This window comes from Rhinolophus sinicus, chromosome 4, assembly GCF_057876585.1.
Source record: "Rhinolophus sinicus isolate RSI-liver-muscle chromosome 4, RSI-T2T, whole genome shotgun sequence".
NCBI classification, from domain to species: domain Eukaryota; kingdom Metazoa; phylum Chordata; class Mammalia; order Chiroptera; family Rhinolophidae; genus Rhinolophus; species Rhinolophus sinicus.
The window spans coordinates 80,741,678-80,763,860 of NC_142504.1; the positions used below are offsets into that span (position 1 = coordinate 80,741,678).

Genomic DNA, 22,183 nt, shown 5'->3' on the forward strand with positions numbered 1-22,183 from the left:
GGACTGAGCCCTTCACTTGTGGAATCTGATGCTATCTCTGGGTAGATAGTGTGAGAACTGAATCAAATTGTGGGACAAGCTCGTGTCCGAGAGTTGCTGATTGGTGTAGAAAAGCACCCACTCCCCCCACACACTTTGGAATTGGGTGCAGAAAATTTTGGTTGTTTACAAACTAGTTAGTGTGCCTGAAGTAGACGCTAAACTCCTTTTGGATAGGAAATTGAACTGTGTGGAACTGTAATTTTTCGTCGGGTCAAAAATATCAAATATCAGCAATTTCATATGGTCCAACCCATTTTATAACATCATTTTTAATGATACTGTAGTCCAACTCTGCCATGAGCTATCCAAATGCATTGGTCATGGTTCCAGAAAAATTCCCTTTGTGGAACCTGGGCCCTCCAAGGAAATGCTCCTTTGTAATGAAACGTATCTGTGATCACCTGACTGTCCCCTAAATTAGTGGTGGTAGCAAATTATTTTTTAAAAATCATTATGCAATTTAACATTTGTTTGAATTTAGGCTTGGATGCTGCTTTTAAATTTTATGCACGTGACTGGTTTTTAGTGCTATGATTTGAGAAGAGTGATGTCTTTTTAGTGAATGTGTCACGTAGGCCCAAAATTACTGGCCACTTTCGATAGAAGTCATGACTGTACCCAATTACTCATGAAGGAGGCACCCCTAGTCATCCATTTTGGCCAGGAACTCGCTGGTGGAATTGTCTTCCTGTGCCTGACTGAACGAGGAGGACAAAGCAACGCTCCCCATGGATTCTGCTGCCATCCTGATGCCAGGATGATGAACTTGGCCCCCAAACCACTTCCTATCATACTATCTAACAGGAGTGGTGAGAATAAGAATTTTCCCTGGGCTCAGGGCCTCCTTGCCTTCCAGAATGGTAAAGTGGCTGTAGATTTTACTCAATGTAAAGGCATACTTTTCAGTTAATTGTTTATTTTTCATCTGGACGAAAACAGGTTACTCTTTGTACCTCACTTTTTTCACCTGTAAAACAAGGACCCAGACTAAACAATTTCTAAGGTCATTTTTAGCAAACACCATATGGCTGACCAGTGACTTTTCGTTGGTAAGGTGTTAATACACCTGTTACATACGTGCACGTGCGCGCGCGCACACACACACACACACACACACACACACCTTTTATTCATAACTCTGATTTTAATTATAATTTCCCATGTAACATCTCCATGCAAGTTTCTTTCAAAGAGTGAAAATAAATCTTTGTATGAGCAATACACATTTTGTGAACAACTTCATTACAGCTAAACCAAATTTCTTTTAACATGCCAAAGGCACCAAGAAGGACGACTTGAAAGTTCTAAAGGAAGAGTTTGCATTTGGAAAAAAAAAAAAAAGTGAAAAAGTATCTGAGTGATTTCTTAAGTGGTGAAATCCCCCTTTTGCCCCTTTTCTTGAGTTTTAAAAATAGCATAAATGGAATCTTACTCAACTTTCTATAAGAAAACATACCTTTAGGCTGAGAGACTACATTAGAAATTTCATACTAAAGAATTATTTTTTTGGTGTGGGGGGAAGTGTGGGGTGGAGTTATAAGAGCCTCAAGATAGAGGCTTCTAATTAAATTGCCCTCTCAACCAGAACTGCAGAGTATACGCTATAATCACCACAATTCGGTTTAAATCTGGGACAGAATGATAATTTTGTTGGTTCAGAGGTTTTTAAACTATGTCTCATAACTGCTGGAGAGTTTCCGATGACTTTTCAAAGTTCTGCAAGGCGTGTGTATTTGCTGGGGGACCAGGGGACTTTCGGTAAATGAATAAATAAGAAAGATTTCACAGTCTCAGGAAGTTTAAGTAGGTCTCCGATGACCAGGAAGTGCTGTCCTTGTCTTTCTGGCTTTGCACATGACAACAAATCCACAACAGATTATTAGGGAGGATGTTTTAAATGCCTTCCCTACTAATGGTAATGGATTTGTCCTTATTCACCTGCACCCTTCATCCCAGTTTATCCGCAGGGTGGGCTTAGGAAGTAAAAGCTGATACCTGAAGTAGGAAAGGGGAAACGGATGTGACAGGTCCAACCCAAGAGCTTGGCCTCAGCCCAAGCCAATGACCTGAGCTAACCAGTCAAAGGCAAAACAGATCCTTCACTCATTCATTTACTCAATAATCTTGATTGAGTTCAGTGTACTAGAGGAAGGGGATACCGAGGCAGAAAAGATGCACAGGATCAAGAAGCTTACATTCTTGGGGTCTTGGGGGGAGTAGATGTTAATGGATACACTTAGACGAAATATGTTAATTAAAATTGTAATAAAAGCTATGATAGAAATGTCAAGATTTACTGAGAACGTAGAACACGAAAACAGAGCCTAGTTAAGCAGTGAGCCCAGGATAAGCTTCCCTGTAAAAGAAGCATTTAAGCTAGGACCTCAAGGATGAGAAGGAAAGTTGACCATGCTGTGGGACCAGCATGGACAAAGTCCGGGAGGTGGGAAAGACATTGGCTCTTTCAAGGAACAAAAAAGGAGCCCCATCTGTCTAGAGCAGTGGTTCCAAAGTGTGGTCCATAAAACCCTGAGAGTCCCCAAGACCTTTTCAGGAGGTCAGCAAGGTCAAAACTGCATTCATAATAACACTGAGATGTTATTTATTCATTTATTTTTAATTAAAGTTTATTGGGGTGACAATTGTTAGTAAAGTTACATAGGTTTCAGGTGTACAATTCTATAATACATCATCTATGTATCACATCGTGTGTTCACCACCCAGAGTCAGTTCTCTTTCCATCACCATGTATTTGATCCCCTTTACCCTCATCTACCACCCCCCACCCCCGAGATGTTATTTTGTTTGTTTGTTTGTTTTTACTGTGTTGACATTTACACAAATGGTGCAAAAGCAAACAGTGAGTAAAACTGCAGGTATCTTACTGATAGTAAAGGAAGGCAATGACACCAAAAGGTAGAAGTGGTTACTGTTTTTCACTGCCATGCCCTCAGTTTTAAAAAATGCCTGTTCACTTAAGAATGTCCTTGACGAAGCAGTAAAAATTATTAGTTTTCTTAAATCTCAACCCTTGAGTACATGCCTTTTTAACATTCTGTGCTGCTAACTGGAAAGTATGTATAAAGCACGTCTGCTGCATACTGAAATATGAAGGTTGTCTCAAGGAAAAGCATTTGTGTAAATGAGTTGTGAGCTGTGCTAGCCACTTTTCATGGAATGCCGTTTTTACTTGAAAGAACAATTCAGACACAGCATTATTATTAAGACTTGGGTAACTAGCAGACATTTTCTTAAAAATGAATGGAGGATGCTTACCACTTCAAGGACAACTGACAGTATTTGTTGCTAAAGATAAAAATTAAGTCTTCAAGTAGAATTTTGGAAAGGTTGTGATCTGCTACGGTGATTTTGATATCTTCTCCATACTTATACTTTCTGATAAGATTGATGGTGATAATATTCTAGGTACCTGTCAGACAATATAATCACTAATTGTTCCACAGAAATTTATCAGAACCTCCTTTGTGAAAAACTGCATTTTATTTATAAATATAGATACAAAGATTCTAATTAGACTAAAATCAAACACCATATCAGCAAACCAGTTAGGGCTTATTTCAGGAATGCATAAGTATTTCAGTATAAGGAAACTAGTTAACATATCATTACTTAAATGAGAAAATGAATATGAGTTTTTATCAATAGATGCTTAAAAGATATTTGATTCAATACAGCATACTAATAAAACTCGGGCTAAAATATGACTATAAAAAAACCCACTTAAATATAATAAAAAACATTTCCAAAACCCCTCCACTAAATGTCTTAATGGCAACACTAAAACCATTTCATTTAAAATCAAGATCTAGACAGGAAAGCCTCTTATGACCATTACAATTTGATTGTGTCTTGGGAGATCTAGTGAATATAACGAAAACAGAAAATGAATAACTGGAATAAACACTTGAAAAGAGAAATAAATACTGTGTATTTTTGCTGGTATGAAAATCTAAGAGATCCTAGTGTTTTTCTTTTTAAATCACTAGAATTAATAAGAGAATTTAAGAATCAGAGAATATAAGATAAATACACATAAATTATTACCTTTTGTTTATTCTAATAATAAGCATGTAGAAATTGAAAAGGGGAAATATTCTATTCATAAAATAGTGAGCAAAAATATCAAGAAATACAGTTAATAATAAAGGTACATCTACATGAAGAAAACTAATCTTATTAAGGGTCACAAAATAAAGTTCGAACAAATGGAAAAAATACCACATTCTTGGATGAGAAGGTAAAATATTATACAATTATTAATTCTCCCAAAAGAAGTATACAAATATAATCCATTACAATTACAATTGCACAGTTTTCCTTTTTGGAGGGGGGAGGAACTAGATAAAATTATTTTAAATAACATAGGGAAGAATAAATGCTCAAGAACAACCAGGAAAAGAATAGAGTAACAGCAACAGGGGAATTGCCTTAGCAGACATCAGCGTATACTATAAAGCCATTATGAAACAAATATAGTATTGGTATGTGAATGAGAAATAAATCAGTGGAAAAGAAATGAGAAGCCAGAAATAGTCTTGTACATGAGAATTTAAGACACATTATACATCAAATGTGGTAGTTCAATTTAGTGGGACAATAATAAATTATTTAAAAATGATACCAGTATAACTGGCTATCTATCTGAAATAAAATAAAATTGCTATTATGTTTCATACCATATACAAAAATACATTCCCCAGAGATTAATGTCTTCAGAGTAAACAACAAAACCACAAAGTACTTCAGCAATATCTAGGAGACTTTGTGTACAATCTAGGGACAAGGACACTTGAACAAGATTGGAAAACACAGAGACTACAAAAAAAAATATATGTATCTGACCACAATAAAACTGTGTATGGCAAAAAATATAAACAAATTCAAAAATATATATGATAGAACTGGTTAAAATACTTGTAATGACCAGTATTTATAATATACTATGTATATTAATTTATATAATGTAGAAATTAATTATATGGGAATAAATTATGTATGAATATAGGAATTAATTTATATAATATAGAAAGAGATTTTATAAATTGGCAACTCAATAGAAAAATGATCCAAGAACATGAAAAGGCAATTTACAGAAGCACAAATCTACATAGCCAAAAAATGTTTGAATTTGCCATAGTTGGCGAAATACAAATTAAAGTAACAACAGGACATCACTTAATGATCAGCAAGCCAGTCAAAATAGAAAACAATTATAATATATATTATTAGTGGAAATGTAAATTTTATAGCGTTTGGGGAAAGAAATCTAGCATTACCTATTAAAACTTAAAAATTCAGAAAAACAGATAAACTGTGGTATATACATGCAATGGAATATTACTGAGCAAGGAAAAGGGATTATTTTACATGCAGCAACATGGTGAAATCTCAAAAACACACTGACAAAATAATATAGACACACAAAGGTCCAGATTGTGTGATTTGATATATTCCAACTTTTAGAACAGGGAAAACTAATCTGCAGCATTCAAACATATGTTATCAGGATGGTTAATTAAAGCACTATTCAGAGTGGCAAAATACTGGAAACAAATTGATTACAGAATGGGTAATTATAATCCATGTCAAGGACTAGTATACTGCCAATGAAAAAGAAAAAGAAAGGGATAGACGTATACCAGTTGGCTTGGAGGGAATTTCTACCAAGTATTGTTTATAAACAAGGTGCAGAAAAGCATAACAATATAATCCCATGTTTGTGAAACAATGACTCCCATCTCTATATCTAAATGTGTATATATGTATATATATGTGTATATGTATGGATGAAAATATGGAAGATACATATTAAGTATGTTAACATGGATTACAAGGGAAGGGGAATGGAAGAAGGAAAAGAAGGAAAAGGAAGCATCAAGCTAAAAGAGTAAAGGCTGAGCTAAAAACATACGAGGTGTGATCAAACAATACAGTGAATGTTTAAATAAAAGAAATTATTACAGTAAAAGACACATTGCCATTAATCCCCGTCAAAATACACCTCCTCGCTTCGAACACACTTAACCCATCGCTCTTGCTACTTTCTGAAGCAGTTCTGGAAGTCCTCTTTCGTGAGTATCTTTAGTTGTGCTGGTATGGTTGTCTGAATGTCCTGAATTGATTCAAAACATTTACTTTTCATGGTCATTTTGACTTTGGGGAAGAGCCAGAAGTCGCACGGCGCCAGATTTGATGAATAAGGTGGATGAGGACACACCATAATGTTATTTGACAGAAATTGCCATATACCAGAAGCGATGTGTGACACTAAGCCTTTGTGTTGTGATCACAAAATACAGTGAATGCTGCTGCCAAGTGCCATCCAGCGGAAAGGCAGAAATCTCTAATACGGGAAGCGGTGTGTGGAACCTTAGTAACAGTGTGTAACAATTTTCAACTTGTTTAGTGCAGTCAGTCAGGTGTGAGCTACGGTTGAGAGAAGGTGTGTTTTAAAGTGTGCTGTAGATGATCCTCCATCATGACAACGCTCCGTGTCACACATCGCTTCTGATATATGGCAATTTCTGTCAAATAAAAACATTACAGTGTGTCCTCATCCACCTTATTTACCAAATCTGGCGACTTCTGGCTCTTCCCCAAAGTCAAAATTATTTAGGACATGCAGGCAGACACCACAGCACAACTAAAGACACTCAGGAAAGAGGACTTCCAGAACTGCTTCAGAAAGTGGCGAGAACGATGGGATAAGTATGTTTGAAGCGAGGGGGGAGTATTTTGAGGGGGATTAATGGCAATGTGTCTTTTACTGTAATAAATTCTTTCTATTTAAATATTCACCATATTGTTTGATCATACCTCATAGTATATATGATATGATTATATTTATGCATCTGTGCCTTTAAAATCTATATTTATAGAGGATTACTCAAAGAAAATGTTGTCTATTTTGTAGATATTTTGAATTTGATCCTTGGATTAAAGTAAACCTTCAGAACTGTGTATTCAGACTACATCATACTGGTGCTTCTTTATTTTTACTGAACTGAACTTTAGCTTTCTCTATTTAGAAGAAACTATAGCTGTAAAGCTTAATTGACTTCCGCAAATGAACACAGCTAGAAAGTGGCAAACCAAGGATTTGGACCCAGGCAGCCTATCTTAGGTGCAAAATGTAAAGGGGTACTGACAAACTCAGAAAACGAGGGAAATAATATTTTTTTAAATGAAATTAATGCAACATTTAAACAAAAAGATCAAAATTTTCAATAAAGACAGGATCTGACCCTGCACTTGCATGGCTCGGCCTCATTCCCCTCACTCTAATCTTAGCCCCCTTGGATCTTGTCTTTATTGAAAGTTTGATATTTTGCTCATAGATTTTTCATATTGATTTTTATTTCAAAAATATTGCATTAAAACATTATTTATCTTGCTTGCTGATTTTTTTTGGCACCTCCTTAAATGCTGTGCCCAAGTTAAATGCCTCACTTGCCTCACCCTAATCCTGGCCCTGCTTCTCTCTCCGTCATTAGGCAACTATGTGAAACTAAGCCAAATGCTGTATCTCTGAGGTTCAACTTTCTCACCTATAAAGTGGGGATAATCATTTCCCTGCACACTTCATAGGGCTGTGGTGAGAAACTAAGAAGATATGAATAAAATAGGAGTATTGCTTGTGGAATGTACATATTTTTGCTATCAGAATTGCTCATGAAGGGATAAGGAAGCTGAATCCCCCAGACTTGGATATGCTCCCATGCACTTGGCCTGCTCAAACCCATTGCTGGAAAATCCCCTGTAATTCTAATCTTTGTTTGGATGGCAGGGGCGGTAGCCTTCATCAATTGTGCTGCCCTGTGTCTGAGTAAGTGGCACGAGAACATCTCTCTTAAGCTAGAGCAGTGCTTCTCTAACTTGAATGTGCACACAGATCATGGAGGATCTTGTTAAAAACCACATTCAAACTCTCTTGGTCGGGGGTGGAGCACGAGCATCTGCATTTCCAACATGCTCCCAGTCACCAGGTGACTGGTCCATAGACCTCACACACTTTGAGTAGTGAGAAGGTACTGGGCAGGACACACAGTGAATGGGTCAGAGAGATGGAAATGCACCAAAATAATGATAGGACACTACACATCAGCATGGCTGTGAGCATTTTAATCCTTACACTAGCCTTGTAAAGCGGGTTCTATTGTGTTGCTGCCTACTACCTAAAGACTACCAAGAACATACCTCTAGTCACACAAAGTTAGATGTATTCAGCTTGCTGCAAACAAGAACACATACCAAGGAACATGAGGGAGGTAGAGGGGTTTGTTACGAATTTGGGCTTGTGCTGGGGGAGTCTTAGGAGCGTTAAGGGGTGGGGCACCGGTTCTGGCCTGGGTGTCATCCAGGCACAAGGGCAATTTGATGATTGGGCATCTTCTTAATTTTTTTTTGCCCAGGAAGACCAAGGATTAAAGCAGATAGAACTGCCACTATAGACAAGCAGTAGTCACACAAGTTAGTCCAAAGAAGGGGGCATTAATTATGTTTGTGGTTGTAAAGTGTCTTTCTCTTTGTTTTGTGTCATACATAGTCATGAGTGGCCTTGTGGCTGGTTTATTCCAACACGGTAATGGAATGACCTTGTCTGATTATTGTTTTTATTCTGTGAGTGATGTTTATATTCCTTTCAGAGCACTGCAGCCAGCACTGTCCAGATCTGAGCAAGCCAGGCCTTGATCCAGGCCCTGTGCCACAGAGGACCCTTCACATTGGAGCAACTTCTCTGGAATTTTCTAAGTCCCTCCCCAGTGCCCGAGATTGGCCAAGCCTGGCAGTGCCATCATGCCAGGGTGCTCTGAGCCTGGACTGGAACTCATGTGGGCTTCAAGCCCCATTTCTTACCTTCAGAGCACTTTCTGAATCTCTACCCTGAGCATGAGGTAGCCCTAATGCCCTGAGCAGCCCAGGATGTGTGCCTCCTGGGTCATCCCTGGCCCTGTATCTGGATACTTGTGCCAAGAGTGCAGCCTGTTCTCCTAAATGTGGAAGATGCATGAAGATTCCCAAGTACCATGCAGAAAAAGACATCAAAGACCATGTAAGCAGATTGTTCCCACTGGTTGATTCAGTGTTTCTTTTGCAGAACCGTGTGAGACTGAGCTGCCAGAATGGTGCTGACGTGCTGATTTGGAGTGCCTCAATTTTTCAATTTTTACATTTAGTAGTGTATTTATTTTTATGCATATTTTTATTTTTATTCAAAAAATGTTTCGCTCTATTGAGGTGTAACTGACAAAATTGTAAGATATTTAGTGTACATTGTGGTGATTTCATATACGAATACATTGTGAAAGGATCCCTTCACCCCGTCTAGTTAATTAACACATCTATCACCTCATATATTTACCTTTTTTAATGAGAACATCTAAGATCTACTGTCTTAGCAAATTTCAATTATACAATACAGTGTTATCAACTACAGTCACCATGTTACACATTAGATCCGCAGACCTTGTTCATCTTTTGTGTGTGTGTATGTGTGTTGCGTGTTATTAGTTTCAGGTGTCAAAACAATGCAATAGTTAGACATTTCACCCCTCACAAAGTGATAAACCCCTCTCCCAAGCTATTGTCCCTCTGACATCGTATATATCTATTACAATTCCATTGGCTCTATTCCCTATGCTGTACTCCATATCCCATGACTATATATATTAAATTATAGTTGACATACAATATTATTCAACTTCGGCTTCAGGTGTACAGTGCAGTGGTCAGGCATCTACACCGTCCATGAAGTGGTCTCCCTAATAAGACATGTTCCCTTCTGACACTCTACAAAATCTTTACAATATTATTGATTATATTCCCCATACTGTCTTTCATAGACCTTGTTCATCTTATAGTTGAAAGTTTGTACACTTTTACCAACCTCTCCCTACTTCCCCACACCCCACTCCCCACTCCTTGGCAACCACTTTTGCACTCTGTTTCTGAGTTTGACTTTTTTCATATTCTACTCAGATTTTTATATAGATGGGGCTCTATAAAAAATATTTGCCTGGGGCCCCACCCATCCAAGGATTGGACCCATCACAGCCTAGCTGGGAGCTGCCAGGGCCATTTTCTACCTTGTCAATTATTATCAACTCCCCTTTACCCCCATAAAGAAGAGGAAACTGAAGCAACTTCCCCATAATGCCATAGCTGGTGGGTGGTGAAGCTGGGACTCAGGTACTCTGATGAGCACGCTCCTGAGGCTGGTGCTCTAGCCCACACACTCCCTCGCCCACCTCGCCACCTTGGGTGACTCCAGCTCCATTGTCTAGGCTCTGTATACTGATGGTGTTTTGAACATCGATGCTTTTCAAGGTGCTTAAATGGTCTTTAATGTCTTTTCCTGCATGGTACTTGGAAATCATCACGCATCATCGACATTTTGTTCTTTCCCTCCCTCCTCTTCCTGACTCTATCCCTCCTTTGGGCTGATATCGGTCAGGGGTCCCTTGTGCTCCTCTGGAACCCCAGTCTGGATTTGTCACAGGATGATGGAAACACTCCAGAGCATTAACCTTGGTTTTATGTGAACACCAGAGACTGTGAACAACTAAGAATGTTCTCTCAAATGGCACGGGGCCTATCCAGATTGCTGGGGGTGGTTCTGAGGTTAGCTGTGAGGAGGAGGTGCCTGCGTGTGGGCAGGAAAGCGCAATGTGTTAAAGTCTTCTATTATGGGGGCAGCCCACCTAGTGTGGTCACCCTTCCCCCTGCTGATTTCAAGAACTAGAAACAGAATGAGGGTGGGCCATGACTAAGAGGCTCAGCATCCTTTCAGCAGCGAGAGGTAGCCCTGTAACTTCTGTGGGATGAGCCCTGTTTTCTTCAGTTGGAGAAGATTCCAGGACACCAAAGTATAAGGAAGGCTCCTCTGTGCGAGTCCAGTGGTCAATCCACCTTATAGGCAGTATCTACAGTGGAAAGAGTATTGACTTTGGAGTCTACTGACGTAGGCTGGAATACCGGCAATGCCAGTATGTGAGCGATGCAGCCTGTGAAAGTTACATAAGCACTCTGTGCCTCAGTGTCCTCATCTGAAGAGTGGGGATAATAATTCCTCCCTCAAACGGTTGTTGTGAGATTTGAATAAGAGGACACCTGTACAGTGAGGTACCGAGTACGCTGTAGTAATTGTTATCATTCTTTGTGTCTTAGGCTGCTCTACTGAGGACAGTCTGAGATCATGGGCTGACTCTCCCCAGTGTCACTTCAAAATGTTAGGGAAATCTCTCCCACACATATGTAGTAGTTCGATTTGAAAAATTAGTTACAAATCAATCATCCGTCAATATATCCCAAACCTTTTGCACCCATTTTCTATTTTCAGCCTATCATGAAGTTCAAATGCTGTGCAGCCTGCTGGTAAAACAGAAACTTGACTTGTCCAAAAACTGCCTCTCTCACAGTTCAATGATGAATTGGTCCAAGTTCACTCTGTTCCTAACCTACATAATTTCGTCGACACTTGAATATCTTCTTTTTCTTTTTTAACAATTTATTTATCTCTCAACACAGTTTTTCTGGTAGCATTAAGACTTTCTTAAAGTGAATCTGCAAGAACATTTCAGGGCTGAACATACCCTCCTGTTTTCTTTCTCACCCTGTGTTTCTGTTCTGATGGTGTTTTGTGGACTATTTAGGATGTGGAAGCTTAGCTAGCAGCCCTTGTTTTGGGGTCCCATGAATCTGGGTTTGAGTCATATCTCTACTCTTATCTGTCAGCTGTGTGACTAAGTGTAAGATGGGTGTGACATTAATACCTGCCACTAGGCTGGTGGGGGTCACAGAGCCCTTTTTGGGAAGTGCTCGGCAGGGCGGCACAGGGCAGAGCCCAGGCACAGGAGCTGTGGTGGCCCTGAGAGCTGTCTTCACTGGCCAGTCCACTTTAGAGCAAAGCCACATTTCCTCTGGCCTCAACTCCTGCCAACTGCCTCTTACCTGACTTCTTGGCCTCCCCACACTACCCATTTTGCACACTTTTGTTCTTAAAATGTGACTTTAATTATGTTGTTCTTCTACTCAAAAAAGTGTTCAAAAATCCCTCTTGATTTATTTTGCGTTTAGAGCCCTGCATGGAATAGCTTCCCAATTTCCTCCCTTCCTCTTCTCACCCTCCTTTACCTCCACATCCTTCCACCTGTCTTCAAACATCAGAGGATCTTACAAATATCTGGATGCCAAAAGGACTGTGACCTAGCCCACAGGCTTGGGGAGTTCTCTGTCCAGTTGGCAGGGGATGTGACGAGGCCCAGAGAACCCAGGGAACCCAGGGGGAGAAACACAACACTGCCAGGGAAGCTGAAATCTGAACTGTCTCCACATGTGTACGGGGGTCCAGGTGGGGGTGTTTAAGTCAGAGGAGATGAAAGTTCTTGGAAAAAAGGACACAAAAAAGAGAAGATGATGGCAGAACACACCATTTGGGGGCAAAGAAGTCTGGAGAGGCTGACGCCAGGGGCATAAATGGGATAGTGAGAGGTAACACCAATAAATGAAGCCAAGGTGCAGGGACTCCCTAGGCCAGCCCACGGTTTTGGGGTTAGCCTGGGGGCAGTGGGAAGTTACTGAACTTTCCTAAGCAAGGATGTAATACCATGTAACTTCCAAAGAAAAGATCAGTTTAATGATCATAAAAGGATTTTGTGGTTATTACAAAGAATTGAAAAAATATAGAAAATATAGAAAAGTGAAAATTAGAAAATAAACATCCTATGGCCCAGAGGTAAACATTGATGACATACTGTATTTACTTCTTAATCTCTTGTGACTACTGTGTAATGAGTAGTTACTATGTGCCAGGCTTACTATGTGCAAGACTTACTATGTGCCAGGCATTGGCTTGGCATTCTGCTACTAGAACTCTCCATAGGCAGTCCCGGAGCTGAGACTCATCTATTCACTTTCCTTTTCTCATTTCTCCACTGATCTCTATTGGTTGTCCCTCCATCTTCTTCACTCCCAATTAAAGACCATCCCCTCATTCTAGAACTCATGGTGCAGTCTTTTCTGTATGCCATGTTTGCCTATCCATTTATCTCTTTGTAAGTATTCACTAATCTGGTGGGATTAAAATGAGTATAGCCTGTTCCATGTCCTTTCTTGCAGCACGGAACTCAGCAATGTTTCACTAGTCCTCTAGACAACTATAATGGCAGGTGACACATCTCCTCCAAGAGCGTCACAACTTCATCTTGAGTTCCTTCAATCCTTGTAGGTTTCATATAGAGCCAAAAAGAATCCTTATTCGTGTGTGTGTGTGTGTGTGTGTGTGTGTGTGTGATGAGCAACAGTAATAATTATGATGACAATGGCATTGGTATTAGTAACTACCATTTTCTGAGCACTTAATGTAAGCCAGGCACTATGCAAAGTGCTGTATAGACATTGGTCCATTTAATCTTCCTTTCCCTGCCTGTTATTTTTCCATGCTCTGTGAAATCTTGGGGTTGCTCTTAGATGACTGCAATGCTAGGTGGAAAGCTTTGGCCTTCCCTAAGAGGGTGTCATGGGAATAGACTCAGGAACTTTCCATGATCAGCACAGAAGCTTTGGAAGAAATTTCTGGCAGCAATGAAGTGACATGACCCAATCCTGCCTTACTTCTACCTGTTATCGCCTCTCCCTCAGAAAGAGTGACTGGGGTCTGGATGCCACAGGTCAACTTGGGGAAGCAATGACACTTGAACTGCCCCCAGAGATCCAGTGCCTGTGGAGCATGTGTCTGTGACAATATTCTAATACATAAGCAATGCTTGATGAGATTCTAATTAAATTAAAAAGAGAAGACAAGAGTTCAGGAAGGAAAGTTTCCTTAAAAAGAATAAAGCATCTTCCCAATCTTGATTTTTCCAGTTACACTCCTGCTTAGGACTATTACCATTTCAATTGGAAAGTCGTAGAAAACCAACTGTGTTGATGTAGAAACATACAAAACAGAGCAATAACTACTCCCTATTTCCCTAAATTGTTTGCAAAAAACATTTAGTTGAGAAAATAAAAAAGGGAATTTCACTGAGGGAAATGATTGGATTCAGGAATGAGCAGAGATTAAATTTGTTGTTTTAGGTCAGTTAAGAGGCATGAAATATGGGAAGACTACAGAGGTTCCGGTCCCAAGAGAAGTTAGAACACCCTAGGTTTTGCAATGCTGCTGCATTTTGAAACAGCACAGGAACACACACTAAAATAAAAGGTGATTTGAAAAGTACAATCTGCGAGGGAGGGGAGGATGCCAGGGAGGTGAGAAGCCAGATTGCGGTGGACATGAGGCATGCAGAAGTAGCTGTGTGCTGGCAGTGAGGGGAGACTAGGGAAGCAGAAGCATGGGGCAGAGAGATTGTCTGTTTCATGTTGAAGGATGGCATCTTAGTCAGTTTGGGATGCTATAACAAAATACCACAGACACGGTGGCTTAAGCAACAGAAATTTATTTCTCACAGTTCTGGAGGTTAGGAAGTCCAAGATCAAGGTTTTGGCGACTTGGTTTTGGCGATTTGGTGAGGGGTCTCTTTCTGGCTTGTAGATGGCTGCCTTCTAGCTGCACGCTCACATCACTTCTTTGTGCCTCAGAGGAGAGAGTGAGCTCTTTGGTGCCTTTTCTTATAGGGAAACTAATCTTATTGGATCAGGGCCCTACCCTTATGTACCCCCTTGACCCTTAACTATACCCACAAAGACACTATCTCCAAATACAGTCACATTGGGGGTTAAGGCTTAAATATCTAAATTTTGGGGGACACAGATGGATTGTTTTGCAAATGGTTGAAGGCTAAAGGGAAGAGGCCAGTGGAGAGAGGAAAGTGAGACACTGAGGAGGGTCAAAAGGAAAGGAAGAGAAGACTAGAGGAGCCATGGATGGGATTTTTGGTTTCAGGGAGTGGAACTCAGTAATTCATGAGGCCAGTTTACCTGATAAGTGGGAATGGACTTGGAATTTGAGAAGAGTAATAAGATCCAGAACAGCCTCTGTGGGGAATGAAATAAATTAATTGGGGACTACTGTGCAATATCAAGGAACCAGCCAAGGAGAGTTAAGACGACTGCCATCCACATAACACATTTAACGTCACCTTTTTCTGGAGGTCTCTACTGACCACACCTTTTAAATTTTCTGCATAGCACTCAATCATATCTTGATTAAGTTCTTATTTCCCTACTAGGATGGTAAACTCCATGAGACCCTCAGTCTTTTTGCCTTGCTCGTTGCTGTATTTCTAAGGCTTAGGGTAGTGCCTGGCACAGTAAAAACCAAAGAAGTCTCCACTGAGTAAACAGATGAATGGCTGCAATGGCACCCATGAGAAGAATTATGTGACATACTCCTCGTGTCATTCAGGCTCCCAGGATTAAAAGTGTGTGTGTGTGGGGGGGGAGGGGGTGTTATGCAGGACTGAGCTTTGACAAGGTGGAAATGACAGGGCCACATGATGCAGGAATTAAGGGTGCTCGTGAGCACACTGGGGACATGGTGGTCCATTGAGCCCAGGATGAATGAGGAAGGAGAGATGATAAGAGAAGCAGGGAGGGAGGGAGAGAGGGAGGATCACAGAGCTGGGAAAAGAGGAAGCAGGGAAGTCAAAAGGCAGGTTTAGTGGGAATGAGTAAGACTGTAAGATGCTCTGGTCAAAAGGAGAATGCTGGAGGGGGAGACAGCTGAGTCAGAGAAGTGCTAAGTGATGAAAATATCCAACTCGTGTCCATGGCAGGTGGTTGCCAATAGGAAGTGGAAGGTGAAAGGTACTGAAGTTTAGCCCATGAAGGCATCATGAGGCAGGGCAGCCTTCCCTAATGTGTTCCAGGAATAGTAATTCTGAGAGTTGATTGGTATTCACAGAATAAAGGGCTTTGTGGCCAAATATGTTTCAAAAACATGAGTTAGAAAAACGATTCACATATTGTAAGGCTTCTACAAAGCCTTGAAAAGACTTTAAAAGAGGGTACAGTGTTTCCTAAATTTATTTGACTGATGAATTATTTTTATGTCCCTCGAGGAGTATCTCTAAGGTTTACTGTTCCGTGTGAACAGAGGTTCTCAAAGTGTGGTCCTTAGACCAGCAGCATCAGCATCCGTTCGGAACCTGTTAGAAATGCAAATTCTCAGGCTCCATCCCAGACCTATGGGTATCTAATCAGAAACTTGGGGTGGAGCCAGGTATCGGTGTTTTAACAAGCTCTCCAGGCAATTCTGATGCATACTGAAGTTCATAACCACCAAGCTAGAAAATACTTTGTAGAAGACTAATTCATGTTCATATTTGGGAAAGACTATTGGCTAAGGGGTGTGATAAGTCATTCATGTTAATGCTGAAGTCATATACTATGACTGCATGAGCTGAAATGGAGAAGAAAAATGTGTATCCAACAGTAATGTGCAAATGAAGATTGAAAAATTTAATACTAGCCTAATTAACAAATCACATCAAAATATTTATCACATCAAAATATTAATAAAAATGACTTTGCATTACCTATTCCTTTGGATTATTCATACTGTTAGGTCCCTCTCTTAGCATGAATCAAGAGTGGATGTCTCTCCAATATACTTTCTCAAGTTGTTGGTGGGGGGGGCGAGGGAAAGAAAGAGAAATGAAGTTGAAATTTATTTCCTTTCTTTTCCTTTTTCTATCCTTTGACAGAGTTACAAAAAAGTAATTATGAGGCCAAAAGGTAGACATCGGTGGAAATAAGAGACGATAGATCATAGGGAAACTATATCATCAGATCTTGAATAACCAAAAACTGACCCTAAGTACCTGTATTATATGTGTGTCTATATATATTCATATTTAAAAACTGATTTTAAAAGCAATTATTTGCAAAGAGCTTTATAAATAGATCAGCTCAGAAGTACTTTATCCACTTCCATATAAATGGTTATTCCATTAACACAAAGTTATCAAAAGGTGTAATTTTCAAGCGTTAAAAAAAGTATCTATCCTACTCCTTAGCAGAATAATTTGGAAACATGTTTATCATACATTTATAGTTTGCAGAAGAGCAGTAAAAAATAACTCAGATATATACATGCTTTGACTGTAAAATTAAAAAAAACAGTAAGACTCTAACAGAAATCTGGGTGCAGACTTTCAAAAGTGAAATCTGAATCTAAGTCTAAATCTTAAAGTGCATTTTGACTCTGAATTTTAACAGGGATAAAGAAACAAAGACACCCCCTACCCCCTGAACAATTATGTATAGCTAAATGATGGAGCATTTGAAAGTACTTTAGCTAGAAATATTCTTAGTTTCTAATGCATTTAGACATAAAGACATATCAGAAACGAAAGAATAACATTTGCTAAGATTTGCGTGGACACAAAAGCTTAATTGAAAGTAAAAATGATAAATGTCCCTGATTTCTTAAGGTGTAAATTTGTAGACCTTCTCTTCTGTCTTTCACTTACTTAGCCCTGGTTCAATGCTCAGCAATATACATGACAGGCAGGGTCCCCTCGACTCCATTGGTCATGAACTCTTGTGGCTATTTCTACCAAGTGGAGATGAGCTACTCTGCAGGTAGGTCTAGATTAAAACCTGTTTTTCCTATAGAAAACCACCTGCAGTTCTCATACAGTTAGTTTGACTTGGGCAACCTTAGAATGACCCATTTCTCTGATACTTTCATCTGTGAAATACAGTACTATACTGCCAGCCACCGAGGAAAAGCTTCATTCTGAAAATCTGGCCCTCATTTAGAGAGTTGTCTGGGCATACTGCAGAAAGTTTAGTCCAAAGTCATTAGACTCCAGATTCGAAAACTTGCCTTCAGTGCCAGACTTGCAGTGTCATTTTTGATCATAGAGAAGCTGAGTTAGTTCATACTGCAGGTGAATTTCTTTCACCGCTGTGCGTTCCTGGCTGTGCTGAGAGCTGGCCCCCAGGTAGGAGAGGAAGGCAATGGGCAGTGAGCAAAGCACCTGGATCTTGTTACCTGCTCGTTAAAAGATGAGTGATGACTCTCAGAAGAGGAAAGCAGTGGTAGACAGGAGTGGGACCTAACCCAATCTTTGCGGGCCATTCACCATTTCTGAAAATGGTTCTGAGGCTATAAATATCTAAGGGACCTGACATAAATTTTAAAGCGTAAGGCATTTAACATTTTTTCCCATACCTTATTTTATACAATTGGAACATAACCCCCATATACTGTACTCTCGTTGATTTATCTCTAAATAACTCTGACGGTTACAGAACGGTTCACCCTCTAGCACTTTAATATATTCGAGTCTTGCCATTAATTTGTTTTCCTGTGTTTCTTACAGAGTGGAGCACAGAGTAAACATTTTTTCTTTATTTGGTAAGATGGGGAAAGTAATAGCGTCCACCTTATAGGGTGGCTGAGAGGATAAGAGGCGTTAACATGTGAAGTTCCTACTAGTACAAGGAAAGTGCTCCATAATTACCAGCTATTAATAACAATCATTATTAATAAGAAGTAGAAGTGCCCGGGTTAAGAGCATAGACTTGGAAGCCTGAGTGCATTGTCCAAATCCTGGCTCTGTCACTCACCAATGTGACCCTGGGCAATCTCTCTCTGCCTCCATTTCCTCATCTCAGAAATGGGGATACCAATATAGTACTGCCCTCATAGGTATTGAATGAGGATTTGACGAGACAAGGTAAAGTCTTTAAAAAAAAAACAGCCTAGCACTGTGCTGAAGCATTGTACTGTTACATGTATCTAATTCTCACAACCCTCTGAGGCCCTTGTCATTCTCTCTATTCCAACAGATAATGAAACCAAGGTTTAGCGTCAAAACAGCTAACAGTAGGGCCACAGTTCCAAGCAACTGGAAGACCAAGCTCATTTTACCACCCCACACAAGAGGATTCCAGATGGGTCTTCAGTTGCACACAACACTGTTCCATTCCCTGGCAGCACTTGCCTGCTTAAGATAGGTTATCACCTTTACCAGTACCCCCGATTTCTAACTGGCAGCAAGTGCTCTCCAACCCAGAGCAGGTGGTAGCATTCTACACGCTGGAGGCTGATAGCATTTTCTTCTGTTGATTCGCTTAAGTGCACAGGAAAACAGACCCTTTACTTATTGTTAGTATCTCTGGCAGGAAGTGGATTCTAACAGAAAGCGCCTGCTTTCAACCGCCGCCCTACCCCACAGCACAGGGCGAAAGGGCGACTCCGAGGTGTGCATTCTTCCAGCTGACCCTATAGAAACCCCGTTTTTCCTGCAGAGGAGCCAAGGGGGGCAGTTTAAAGTTGGCTCAGACTTTTCCACTGAGGGTGGGGCATTCGTGAGAAACTTAAAAGACCAGAGGCTATGCTGAGAATTTGCTAGTGAATGTATACCGCTGCCATCTGCTGGATGGAATGGGTATCAGACCTGCTCCGTTGTTTCTTTGCTGTATGATAAGCAAATTCACTAGGGTTCAGAACCTAGCGGTTTCATCATTTCACAACATCAGTTCTAAATGTCTGCAGATTTTGGAAATCTCATGACAAGCGTGCACAGGAGGACCTTCCTGTGAGTAATCAAAGGTAAGCCGACGCTGTCTCTGAAGTAGCATCCCGTTTAGCATCAGTAGTTCCCCAGATTAAATTTGGTCTGTTCCCAAATGTTTGATCTACCGGTAACTGGTTAGAAAAAGCCATAACTATCAGGCAATGGCATCTGGATGAATTTGGACCCTCTTGTCAATGGCAAAAAGTACTTACCATCTGCCTTTATTCTTGTGTTCTCTGAAATTCTGTGTTCATGTATCCAATAATTATTTACTGATCACTTATCCTATAAGCCAGGCACTGTATTATGAACTGAGGAAGCAAAGATGAATAAGCACAGTCCCTGCTCTTAATAATATTAGATGAATATTTTCTCAGTGCTTACTGTGTACCAGGCATACATCCTGTTATATCTCATTTAATCCTCAGAACAATCCTCAGATCTATTATCTCATTTACAATGATCTCATTATCTCATTTACAATATTCTCATATTATTGTCTCATTTATAGTCGCTATCTCATTTACAGTTCAGAAAAGTGAAGCTTAGAGAGATTAAGTAATTTACCAAAGATAATACAGTTAGAAAGAGCTGGAGTGGGATTTGAAGATGGGATAGGTATTTGGGGTGCGTAGGTAGAGGACGGACATATTGACAACGTGGACCAATGTACTTTTTTCCTCCCACATAGAGAGTCTGGTCTTTCGTTTTATACACATTTTCTGTTTATACACATTAGTTACAAATTTCCTGCAAAGTGAAAGTGCTACAAAACAGTAAGTGATGATAGCAGTAAATGCTTTGGAAAGATTTATCAGGAAGAATATCCCTTCCTCTAGTAAGCATTTGAAATCTATCTAGTTAACATTCTCTTCAGTTCATAACTCTTCTTAATAACAGCCTTGGTGTCAGCAGCAGGACTTGAATTGTTCTCAGTTCTTATTGGATAGAAAACAAATCCGTATTTTGGTTAGCATGACAGAGTATGTGTGAGCGAATGATTTGCTCAGCAAGAGCTTGAGAACAATTCAGATGTCTGTTTTCAACAATCTCAAACCACTGTTTATTTTTTTCTTTCTCTCTTGGTGTAAGAGTAGGATGCCGGTGCTGGTGGGGAGATACCAGGAGTGGATGGAAAGGAAGGGGAAGAAGAGAGGAGAGGATGAGTGGAAGCTGCTGGAAGGGAAGAAAAGCACTCTGTGACAAGTGCCTATGAAAAGTGCTCAGATAGTACCCGCTGGTCATTACGAACTGGAGAGCACGGGGACAGTAGAGTGGCTAACAGTAGGTAGGGGTTAGTAGTCAGCCTGCTGGGCTAGGGTCTCTGTTCTGCCACTAGCCTAGTCTTTGACTTCAGGCAAGTCACATAACCTTTCTAATGCTTAGTTCTTTCACCTGTATGCTGGGGGGTGGTTGCCTCACAGTTTGTTTTGGAAATTCACGGAGGTAATCCAGACTGGCCTCTGCTACTTGCAGCAGGGGCTAGAATTCACGCGTGTCCTTCAGAAAAAAATGCCCTTCAGTGTTGCTTGATGCTCCTTATTTGCACATTAGTTTGCCATACATACTCTTGTGTTTCCTCTCAACAATCCTATAAGGCAGATTGGAGAGATATTATCATTCCCTTATTTACAGAAGAAACGAATCCCCAGGTGACCTGGCTAAAACCAAGAGGTTTTTCCAACCAGAACCTGCCCTCAGGGCCACCCCCATGAGAACCACCAAGTAAAGCATCTTATGAATTGAATATACGTGTCAAACCCCTATGCAGAGTGATGTTCAAATTATTTCCTGCAAATAACTGAAATCCTAATATCTGGGCAGGAGCTCCAACCTGGAATTTCCTGGGAGGAGTACAACCAGAAAGGGGAAAAGCTACTAGAAAACACTCATGGCAGATTTCTTTTACTGAAATTCTTTTCCTAATAAGTTTTGATGTTGAAAGAAAAACTGAATGTCTAATTTTAGGTTATTTTGAAATGAATCAACTGTTTACCAGCCAACGTTGTTTGGGTGGTGAATAAACACTTTTACTGGGCAAAACACTATTTTCCAATGGTTATACATGTTTGTGAAGCCAGACATGGGAACGAGTTTTAGAGAAAAGAGAGTAAATGCAAAGAATGGACAAGATATTAGAAATACCAAAAACAATGTCCACTTAAGAAACATATGAACATGTTGCATTGAGACAATACTAGGCAAGGATCAGTACAGAAAGTTAGAGACATGTGTGGGACAGATGCACTAAAATCTAACTGGGAGGAAGTAGAGATGAGTATACGTAAATCAGACCAAACTTGACCATATTAAGGACCTGAAAAGTTTTTTTCAGTGACTGATTTGCAATAATTGTGCCCATTATTTGTATGTAAATGGCCTTTAAAAAAGCACGGTTGGAAAGTTAATTTTTATAGTTATTAAATACATGTTTATAATATTTTTAAGCACAGTTAATTTGCACTAAAAGGCACAGAGTTGATTTTGCCCTAGAAGGTTAAACACAGGCCTCTTCAAATGATGAATCCAATTTACTGGCATTGGATAAGTGAAATATCACGGTACAGTTCATAAACGAATAGGCATCGTGGATAACAGGATAGGAGCAGGGAGATCAGTGCCTGACACACAGTAGGTGCTCCATACGT

The 22,183-nt window shown here is 40.0% G+C and overlaps 1 protein-coding gene across 1 annotated transcript in view; it reads right to left on the reverse strand.

Moving 5' to 3' along the window:
* Nucleotides 1–22,183, reverse strand: part of KCTD1 (potassium channel tetramerization domain containing 1) — a 168,580-nt gene that overhangs the window by 141,507 nt on the left and 4,890 nt on the right. The window lies entirely within an intron of this gene.